We start from the raw sequence: 10,481 nt of genomic DNA, 5'->3' as shown, positions 1-10,481 counted from the left end.
CTCTGACTTCAGGAAAACTGCTTAAGGAATATGATGTCATTCACATGAGTAAAGGCATCACAGCCTGTCTCTTCAAAAGGTACTTTTCCTCTTTAAATCTCACTTGCACCTAACTAATCTAGTATCTGTAATCTTTAGAGCTGGGTATTTTACTTCTGGCTACTAATCATAGTCCTTTTACTACAGTGGTGAACTGCACAGGGAGACTGAAAAAAATTCAACCAGAACATCAGCCAAGTAAAGCTTTGCTTCCCAAAAGAGAAAAACTTGACAAATCTGACGGGCTAGTGCAAAAGGAGCATAGAAATCCCTACCAAAAATATGTGGGAGGGAACATATATTTCAAATAGGACCGCCTAATTCAGCTGCTAAATCAGTGTAAGGAGCTCTGTACGTCTGTGTGTGCTGGAGGGAGAGGGAGAGACAGAGGGAGGGAGACACAGAGAGGGAGAGAGGAGCAGAGGGAGGGAGGGAGGGAGGGAAGGAGAGCAATGTGCCTTTCACAGAGCTGGGAGCTTGATGGGAATGTTTGATTAGCTCCTCTCTGAAAGAGAAAAGGTGTCCAGGCCTCCCTCCGCTGCCTGCCTCTCCTTCTGTAGAATAATGTTGGCTGGAGTTTGGGGTACGGAAAAGCTTGGAACAAATAGCACTTTCATACTGTGTGGAGAAAAGGAATAAAAAGTTGCACACCTCAAGCAAGGTAATTCTGATGTCGTTTCTCTGCTATATTTACTTATGGGGAAGAGGGGGGGAAGTTGCTTTTTTGCCTGTTGATAATAGTTAAGTATTTTCACTGCTAAGAAACTGTAGGGACATAATTTTTTGTTTAGCATTCCAGCTGTGTGCATAGGATCAAAGACCTAAGAAGATGAAGACATAGATGTAGAATGAAACTGTACTTTAAATTATATATAATTCATTAAGTATTTATAAAAGCATTAAACCGCTACTGTTAAAGTGGACACATATACTCACTGCCTGAGCAGCAAGGGCTTAACTATTTGATAAAGAATGGTGTATATTAGTCACACACCAATAGATATATATATGCCTACTGTTCAAATAGTGTGTAATAGGTAATGCAACTTGTTCCCTAGGTTTAAAACAGTTTTGCTTTCAAGACTTTTTCTTTGTCTCTTTGATCAATAGGAAGGTGTGTGTTGTATCATTAATTAGTATTACCTGACACTGGGGAACACTAATCTCCAAGATACAGAATGGAAAATGGTATTAGTCCAGCAATATGTATTTATATGGTATGAACTGCCTTGCTAGATGGATAGATACAGATGTGTGAACAGTACAGTAGCCTAGACACTATATATCCTTTTGTGCTGGGTGCTTGTTTTGCTGGTAAGGCTCCAAAAATGAATTGCATTGTCAAGCCTGCCACAGCCGTTCAGCTCTCTGCAGAGAGATTAGAGTCTCGATAAGTCTCTTCAAAATGTGATTTCTCTCAGACTAGTATGAACATGAACCAAATGCCCCAAGCAAACTTTCAACCCTAGCTAATATTTTGTTCCTAGAGTTTCTAGGAACTGTGCCACATCCAGGGCAAAAAAAGAATTACAGATTACAGAGGCAGATCCTCCTTGGAGCACACTCCTTTTCCTCTAACCCCTCCAAAATTTAAACTAAACACCTAAAACAAGCAAGCGCACCCAGAGAAAGAGTAGTTTAGATGGCTTTTAAAATACATTTGACTGGGAACAGCAATGGAGTCATATATGTTTATAGCTTGTATTTTACCACGTACATCCTAAAGTTAAAAACACCTTGGATTTGACTACACTCAAAGAATATCTATGTTTTTCTGTATCTGTAGTACCATGTTCTTCAGACTTTATTCAGTTCATCACTTGAATGACAGTCATGGCTGTAAGACTGGTCTCTTTCAGAGATGCAAAGAGAGCTCAAGCAAAAATAACTGCATTACACATGAACATTACTTTTGGAATATTAAATCAGTATCTTATTTTAAACAGACTTATTTTGCTTGCATATTTTATCTAACCGTTCGAGTTGCTGGGGTTGTTCTCACTGGGATGCACAAAAGACTTCCTGTCTTTCTGTTATTCAAGACAAGAAATACTTCTTTAAAAAAGAGATCTTGACTGTTCTGCCAATATAATTGAATATTGCTTTGTGTTTCCACATGTAGTAGGAAAGTTATGTTCTTAACTTGCTCACTACTTTATGTAAGACACTTCTTTCCCTAGTAGTATTCTTACACATGACTTACCACTGGCTGGTTGAACCAAGTAGTTTTACCAGCTAAACCAGGTTTCCCCACACTTGGGATGCAAGAAAGCTACCCCATGTGGATTTGTTTGTGTCTAATAAGAATGAGATCCTACCGAAGGCTTTCCTTTGTTGGAGACATTAACAAGGTGTTCCCTCTTCACCCAGCTACTTACTTACTTTCACAGAAGTAGCAGGAAATTAATTTTTACACTCCCTTTTGTCAAACTTGATTAATTGAAATATTTCTGAAAGGGGACTGCCTGAGCCACAGTGTGAACACAGAAGCTGGGAAAACAGGCTAATTACTTCGTGTGAAACAACAGCATTATTTATTATTTCTGGCCATTTTTAGAAAACATTTCTAAATATAAACCTTAAGTTTACCTAACAGTAGCATCAAAGACTTGACTGTACCTGCTCTGCCTGGAGAGTTTTTAACTTTTTCCTTTTCACCTCTGAGCCACAAATAAAGCTCTAGGCAGAAAATACTGCCCAGTAGTTTTAAAACCTAACCCAAGGCTCAAGACATGCATGTTCAAGTCTCTGTTTTACCAAAAGTCTCTTAAAGGATGGCGGATAAGTCATTTAGGGCACCTGGCTGAAATGAGAAATAAAAGTGATCGCTCAGTTTACCATCTGCAGCTATGACTGTATTTCTCCTCCAACGTCTTGAGGCTAAACACATAGAAACACATGCTGTGGCGTTCATAGACATGAACTCCCCATACAGAGGGCCTGGCATGGGCAGGTGCCGGAGCAGCGAGGTGCGTGTTGGCCCATTGCAATGAGGTGGGGAGGCACTGTCTTTTCTGGATGGGTGGTGAAAAACAATAGTCCAGGATTTCCTGACAGCCCTGGGGGATGTTCTGGACCCCTGAAGCTCTGAGTCCGCCAGGACCCCTCCAGAGTGCTGCAGCAGCAGCTGAGGTTCAGACCTCCCATTCAGGGTTCAGAAAGTGGACACTGAACAGGTAATATGTCCTTCCTTCTGAAAGCCCATCCATCATACAGGTCTCATTGGTCTGTGCTGGAAAACAGAAACACAGAACAAAACAAAAATAAATACAAAATTAAAGTTGGGTTGTTTTTTTTTTAAGGAGGGAAAAATAATAGTCATAGTATGTGTTGTACATAAAGCCAGGGAGGATGTGCAGCTACAGCCTCACAGGTCTGCCCTCCTCACCTTTCTCCTGTGGAGCAGTTTTTAAGGCCAGAATCAGAGAGAGAAATAGGTGCTTAACACCTACTTAGAGCACTTCAATTCCTCTTCTGAAGTTGCCGGGGCACAAGGAGCCCCCTTGTCCCAGCGCTGGCCCGGGGTGCCTGTGCTAGAGCTCAGCTGGGACCTGGGACAATGCGGCCCCTGTTCTGGGCCCGGCTGTCGCACACAGACTATAATTATCTCTCTTCTAATGACCAGCCAGGCAAGATAACAGTTTTTATGCTATGTTTAGAAAACAATGTCTTACTACAAATTGACGGTTCATTCGCCTGTAAAAGAGCCTCTCTAACAGTCCTAGAGCAGCTGCCATTCTTTTGCATCCCAGGTCCTTTATTTGCTGCACATTTCACACTTGGAGAACTTGGGTGAATGCTGGGCAGGCAGCGCAGCCTCCCCCTGCCACGGGAGAGGCTCAGAGAGGCGCAGAAGTGCCCAGAAAATCTGTAGCCGTTTAGATTGTGTCTCTATTAGTAAATTAAACTCTGACTGTCTGGCTCACAACAGCCTGCATCACCCTTGTGAACTCTTTTAGCCCCCGACCCAAAGGGGCTGCAGGCACTGCTGCCAGCGCGACGGAAGGGAGCAATAAGACTGCCTTTTACTGGCTCCTGATAATGCCCTGCGGAAAGCAAGCTGCTGCAAAAAGTGGGATGTGAAGAGACTTGCTGCAGATAAAACAGGAGCACGTATTACTGATGAGCTTTTCTTCCAGTGCTGTGGCCCACAGACAAGTCGGGGATCGACTGAAATTATGTAGGCTCCTAAGGCATCTGTGGGGTAGCTATACTGGCCAGCTGGGACTGCAGTCCGTGTGGATGTATCTGACCCTTGCAAACACGGGGAGGTATCCTGAGAGCACGGCACTCATGGGTTAGCTATCCGAGTATTTGCTCTGGGCTCTGCAAACATTTTGCACCAAGCTCTGTGCTGGGGCAGCTGTACATTTAGTGGTGTCTGAGGGCTGCTCCCACATCCTCTGCCGGTGCCCTGCCAGCAGAGGAGCAGAGCCCACTCCCTCTTTCTGTAGCCAGCTCACCCTCACCTCTCTTACCACCGTCTCTGAGCTGGCATCTCTGCTCTCCTCTGCAGCAGGACGTCGTTGGATCGCCTTGGGCTGCCTTTCCTATTCAGGCTCATTTTTCAGCAAATGAGCCCTGGAAAAAAAACAGAAAGTGTTCATCATAGAGAAAATTTTCCAATGACTTGGAACCAGCAATATTTCTCACTAAAATGTAAAAATAAAAAAATTAAAAAACAACACCATCTGCAGCTTTTGCTTTCCCTTTTGAAGCAGAGCACCCAAATCTATAGCTCATATCCCAAACTAGAAACATATTTGCATTCAGGAGAGTATTTATAACCACCTCTGCTTCATTCAAATCATCTAGGTTTAAGCGGTTCTTAACCTGGCAAGTCTTACAGTCATGACTGAACTGGCTTTCTAGCACCCATTAAGTCCACCCTACCTTTGCTTTATCTCCAGAGCTTCACAGTGCACGAAGAGGTCAGTGGCACATTAAGAACACGATCTGTATCAGTGATCCTTAATGTCTCTCATTCTACAGGACATCCCATAGACACAGATATAAAAAATACTTTCAAGGTCAACTTGCATTTGCAAACTGTTTTTCAGCCTGTCACCTTATAAAATAGCTTTGTAAATGCAACACATGCAACACAGCAGCCAACGGTCTCTCAGCTGGCAGCTGGTTTCATACGAAAAAAGCACGTAATTGCCAAGTGACAGTTTTACATGCGCCAAAATTTCTGGGAAAATTCTGAATGATTTTATGTAGCTTCATGCAGTCCTTTAATGTCCCCACCAGGATGAGTTGGGGATTTCCAGCACCTCCAGGCTTGTACATAAAACTGTGGAAATTTTTACCTCTCCAAAATCACTTGTTTACAGGGAAGTTTGGACGCAGCTGCCTCTGTGCCTCTCGATCTCCCCGCCAGGTTCCTTTAGGGATTCAAAAGGCTCCGTTCTTTTTATTTTCCCCAAATACGCAGTTTACCCTTGAATCCATAGAACAAGGGTGAGACATAGACGAAAGCTGGCAGCAGCGCTGTGTATCCTGGCCCTGGTCACCTTCAGTGAGTCAGGGTTATGAAAGGGTAAGGGCTCCGTGAGTCCGGGAGCTATTCTTATCGCTGCCAGACAGCTGAGGACGATGGGAGCCCATCCTGCTCACCTTGGTGCGAGCCCGTCTTCCTCACTTCTCTTGCAATGCATCTGCAGCACTCCAGCATTTTGTTCTCCTGGGCTTGGCAGAAGTTTTTTGACATGAAGCGTATGAAGAGAGGCTGTTTGGAAATGAGCCTAAATGGGAAGGAGAGGAGTGTCCAGATGAGGGAGAAGAAAGGTTAGAAAAGTTTGCAATGGAACAACTTGGTACAAATGGGATTGCTTGCAAGGTCAAATACAGGCATCACACAAGTCAGACAAGTCTTCTTTCACCCTGCTTTAGGGATAGCCTTTCTACCAACCTGCATCTCAAAATATGTGATAATTTCAGACATAAAGTCTCAGGTTTCAATGGTCTACACCTTCTATTCTCAATGGTGAAATCCGTGTGTAGAAAGAAATACATACGTTAGGCAATAATTCAATTTGATGTAGAAGCTCATAGGGTGATCTGCTAAAGTCAAAGTTTCGAACAAACTTCCTGAGCATGGAAGTGGATTACTCAATATTGAGGTCTTCAGGCTTAGTTTTGTTTTAAAAACAAAAGACCATAAATTACAAGTTCCTGCTCCCAGTCCATGTTGATAAGCACAGTTTTCCTTTTTGATCTTGGGCTCTCAGAAACAGAATCCTGTGATTCATCTCTGTGTGGAAACAGCAGGAAATTAGTAAATCTGTGTCAGCCTGATCCTGAGACGCATTTCTCAACAATTTCTGGCTGCACCTGCACTGCGACAGTATCCAGGACTGGGCTTTGGAGGCCACTTTGTCTGCCACCATGTCTTCTAGCTCTTCAATTTCCCTCCAGGGCACTCAGACATTGAGGGATGTAGTTTTGGAAGCATAGCCATCCCTCGTGTTGTCTGCATGACCTGTATGCTAGAGAGCCCACTCCTGCCAGTTGCCAAAGGCTGCCAACACACATGCCATAAGGCTGCACAGCTTGGCCTACGCTATGTCAGGTCTCTCACCAGCACCTCCACCAACAGCATGTCCTCAGAAACCCAGCACTATCCATAATAGCCTCATTTGTAATGCTGGCACCCATGAAAACCCATAGCTCACTTTCATCCCAAAAGCAGCATGGAGTCCCAAGATGTCTTCTGTAGTCATTAAAAAATCAAAACAGTATTCACAGGTCCACAGTTTTCAAATGGCTCCTCACAACAGCCACGTCTGGTGAGAGACTTCAGCTTGAATGTGCCTGTTGGTGGGCTGCCATAAGGCATTTTGGGGTTGTTTTCTGATTTGCCTTTTGTAGCAACCTCCTTTATAGCATGTCTTTTCTAAACAAAAGGTATCAGAGAGATATCTGAGAGAGATAGAGGGAAAGGTTCCCAAGCAGAAATAATGCAGTTAGTCAGGAAGAAATAATATTTTTTGAAAAGTACAAAATATATAAGGGGAAAATATTAAGCAGTGCAAGAAGCACGAGAGACTCATTTTTACAGGAACTATAAAGCAAAATTTAAACTGCTTTCTTAACTTTATTTCACTGGTTTCCACCACAGAAGCAGATTTCAGCTTAGCTTTTCAAAATGCTTTCTACAGCTTCCCTGGTGCTTCCTGATTTGCTGAAGATATTTTGTGTAAGATGCTTCCTTAATCACATTGTTATTATGAGACATCGATGAATTTCACCACTTACTGCCTTATTTCAAACCAGTGCCACATGCCAGGGTAGATCCAGATAGTTTTTTTAAATTACATATGCTTTCTGAATCCTTATCCAACCAATCCATGTCTTTGGCATGAGGCATCTGTAGTCATACTGACTGCAGGAGATACTGAACTGATAAAGGTTTTCCGTGAGATGGTGTATAAATTTACTAGCATGCTTAAGGATCAGTTTTGCTTTTGACCTAGATATAGAACTCACTTTTGTAGTAAACGGATACATGTAGCTTTAATAAGCAGAGCATAAACATCCTAAAGTTTCTCTAAATTTCTGCTTCTAAGTTTCTATGAAAAAAAAAAAGTGTCAAGTTTTGTTTGAACATGTTACAGAAATTCCCAAAAGGATCCCCAGGGTGATGTGCAGTTTCTTCAGTGTCTTTAACACAAATTCTTCACTTTTAGACCAAATATGTACCTTCAGGGGAATTCTGACACACTACAATAATTCTTAGTTTGCAGGCAGCACAATAGCATGATTAGTCAGTGCTCTTTTCATTGTGCATCCAACCTGAGAAACCACACATCGCAATCTGAAAAGTCACTTTGACTTGTTAAAACCATTTGTTGGAAATAGAAAATGGTGCATTTTCTAAAAAGTGAAAGAAATGTGGCAATGAATCTCATGCCACAAAGCTAGCACAGCCCTCAGGCACTGCTGAATTGCAGGTGCTTCCCTTTGCCCTCAGTTTCTTGGGGAAATGGCAGTGCCAGGGATTGATGGTACCTGGCTGGGGTCTGACTGATGTTAGGCAGAAGTAGTTAAATTAGAAAAGGAAAGAAGTTCTCTGTAACAGTGAGCAAGCTCCAGTGCACAGAGGGAGCATGGGCTTGAACCTGGGAGCGAGGGGCAGATACATGAGCAAACAAGAGCTGTGGTGGGAAGGAGGACGGAGGGAGGGAGTTGTCTGGACAGGGATTCACAGGTTTGAGCTAACAGCAATTCCCAATGAGCCATAAAAGCTGCTCACCAAAATGAAAAAAAATTAATGCATAATACATTAACAGAAACCAGGAAAGTACAGTGTAATGACCCTCTTAGAAATCGTCATCTGGATAGCCCAAATTATATTTTCTCTGTGAGTGGGTGACATACTCTAAATGTATCTCTTCCTTTGCTGTAAGGGGCAGGTCAGACCAGCATAATTGATGGTTATCTTGCTGAAACAGATGAAAAAGTATAATCATTGCAGTTTTATTTAGGCTCTGAGAAAGGTCTGGCAAGTTAAATCACACTGTAGTTTTAAATAAATTGCCTTCTTCTGAAAGAACTCTGTGGAAAGCAGAGAAATCATTCGTCACTGTTACTTCAACCTTATGTTGGTTTAATTTCAGGGCATTGCATGAACATAAAATGAGTAGTGCAGGGCTGCTTGTGTGTTTTTATCTGGCTCTAAATTGCTGGGTATAGTATCTCTTCATTATACCTACCTGAATGGAGCTATTTTGGACAAAAATCTTCTTGCAAATCTGCATTTAAATGTTTCTTAAAGCAGCTCTGAAAAAAGGGCTCCTGTGCCCAAAGGGCAACTTTGGTAGAATTTACACCTCTGAATCCACTCATACGTCACTTCAATGACTTGAGAGTGACTTGACAGTTACCCCACAAGAGGTACTGGCTACCAGCAGTCCTCCTAGCCCTCTTGTGAGTCAGGGACCTCATGGAGCAGAGCAGGCACCATTTAAAACATGATGTGGCAGCCACAACAGTCAAAGCTTTTGTAATAAGAAGCAAGTGGTGAGAACACTTCATCAGGGATAACTGTGTCAGGGCTGTCTGTGGCCTCAGAGAGTTTGAACCCATGTTTCCTTCATCACCAAAGAGGTCCCCCATCATCAGACTCCAGGACACAAAAGACTGGGATACTCCCCATTCTCCGTGATGAAGCAGGACCCCTGTGCAACCAGGAATGCCAAACATGGGGTCAGAAAGAAAGCAAGTGAGAAAGGGCCTGACTTGCTGCTCACCTGGGAGCAGAGCAGAGCCAGAGTCTCTGGGTTTGCTCCTGGAAGGAGCATGCATGTCACAGTAGCTCACTACTGCATAAAAAGTAGAGTAAGTCCAGGGAGAGGGAAGGTCTCCTAGGACCTTGCATCCCCGTCCCCATCTGAATGTCCAAACCACAGGGCTGCAGCAAGGCTCCGTGGGCATCTTCACAGCTCTTAGGATCCCAGACACACAGTGGTCTAGTTTCAGTAGAGAGGGAAGAACGTGCCCAGACATCCCCGGTACCCTTGGGGATGGCACCCTCGCTCTCAAAAACATCTTTTCAATCACTTTGTAGAGGGCCTGCAAGAGGTGAAGCCTCTGCTCTCTCCAGGGTCATTTTGCACTCTTGGGGCTTCTCCAAGCAGTGGCTATAACCTCTGACCACCCCTGAGCTAACACTGCTGTGCACAGTAGCCAGGGTCTTTCAGGCCACACGGGGAAATTTTCCATGTTTTGTTTGTTAGAGGAAATAGGCCTACAGCCATTTTAGGCAGCTCACAGACCACCCAGTAGGCTAAACAGCCCAGCCTGCCTGTAGTTACCACACCCTGACACCAGTAAGCCAAGACAGTCATCTGAAATTAAGAAACAGGTCCAACACCTACCTCCATATAGCAGTATGGTGTAAACCAGCACGTGTTCAAGAAACAGAGCAGCGTCCAAGCCCTCAGCACCCATCTCTGAAGCAAAAGGCCTAAAAGACAAGGAAAAACTGCAGCAGCCATCCCCTTGCTGTCGAAGGGGGTCACTACCGTGGGGGTGGAGGACCACCACTGACCGGGTGTGGGATTTGTGTGGCCACAGAAAGCAGCTGGCAAACAGTCTGTAGCTACTGCTTAGGTGGTAAAGGAAATTATTCAAAATGAATAGCCCTGACTGCAATCCTAATGCTAGTTGTGTATGTTAATGCAAACACTCTTTAAAGGCAAAAGCACAAGCTGTCCCTGGGCTCAGAAACTTGTTTAGCAGTAGTTTGGTTGTTCACTTTATTAAACACACAATTGCTTAATGTGTGACATCCGATACTCCTTACAACTCCTCCACCACAAGGGAAAGACCTGCAGCCAGAAAAGCCTGAGTTTCCTTGTCGGCTCTTTGTGCGGCACTGGATAATTAAGCAGGGGCCCCATGGTGGGCCGAAGCTCAGCACTGCCACCAGGAAGCAT

The 10,481-nt window shown here is 43.8% G+C and overlaps 1 protein-coding gene across 2 annotated transcripts in view; it reads left to right on the top strand.

The window, feature by feature from the left end:
- The first annotated feature begins 499 nt into the window (after positions 1-499).
- VIT (vitrin) overlaps positions 500-10,481 on the top strand; it is a 57,764-nt gene continuing 47,782 nt past the window's right edge. For both annotated transcript variants that reach the window (XM_087776656.1, XM_009471846.2), the window contains exon 1: positions 500-700. The gene's annotated coding sequence lies outside the window, so the exon portion shown is untranslated. The remainder of the gene's footprint in view (positions 701-10,481) is intronic.

This window comes from Nipponia nippon, unplaced genomic scaffold (assembly GCF_047370975.1).
Source record: "Nipponia nippon isolate SJK-2023a ecotype South Korea unplaced genomic scaffold, ASM4737097v1 scaffold_4, whole genome shotgun sequence".
NCBI classification, from domain to species: domain Eukaryota; kingdom Metazoa; phylum Chordata; class Aves; order Pelecaniformes; family Threskiornithidae; genus Nipponia; species Nipponia nippon.
The sequence above is the reverse complement of the archived record's forward strand: the minus strand, read 5'-3'. Positions and strand labels throughout refer to the sequence as shown.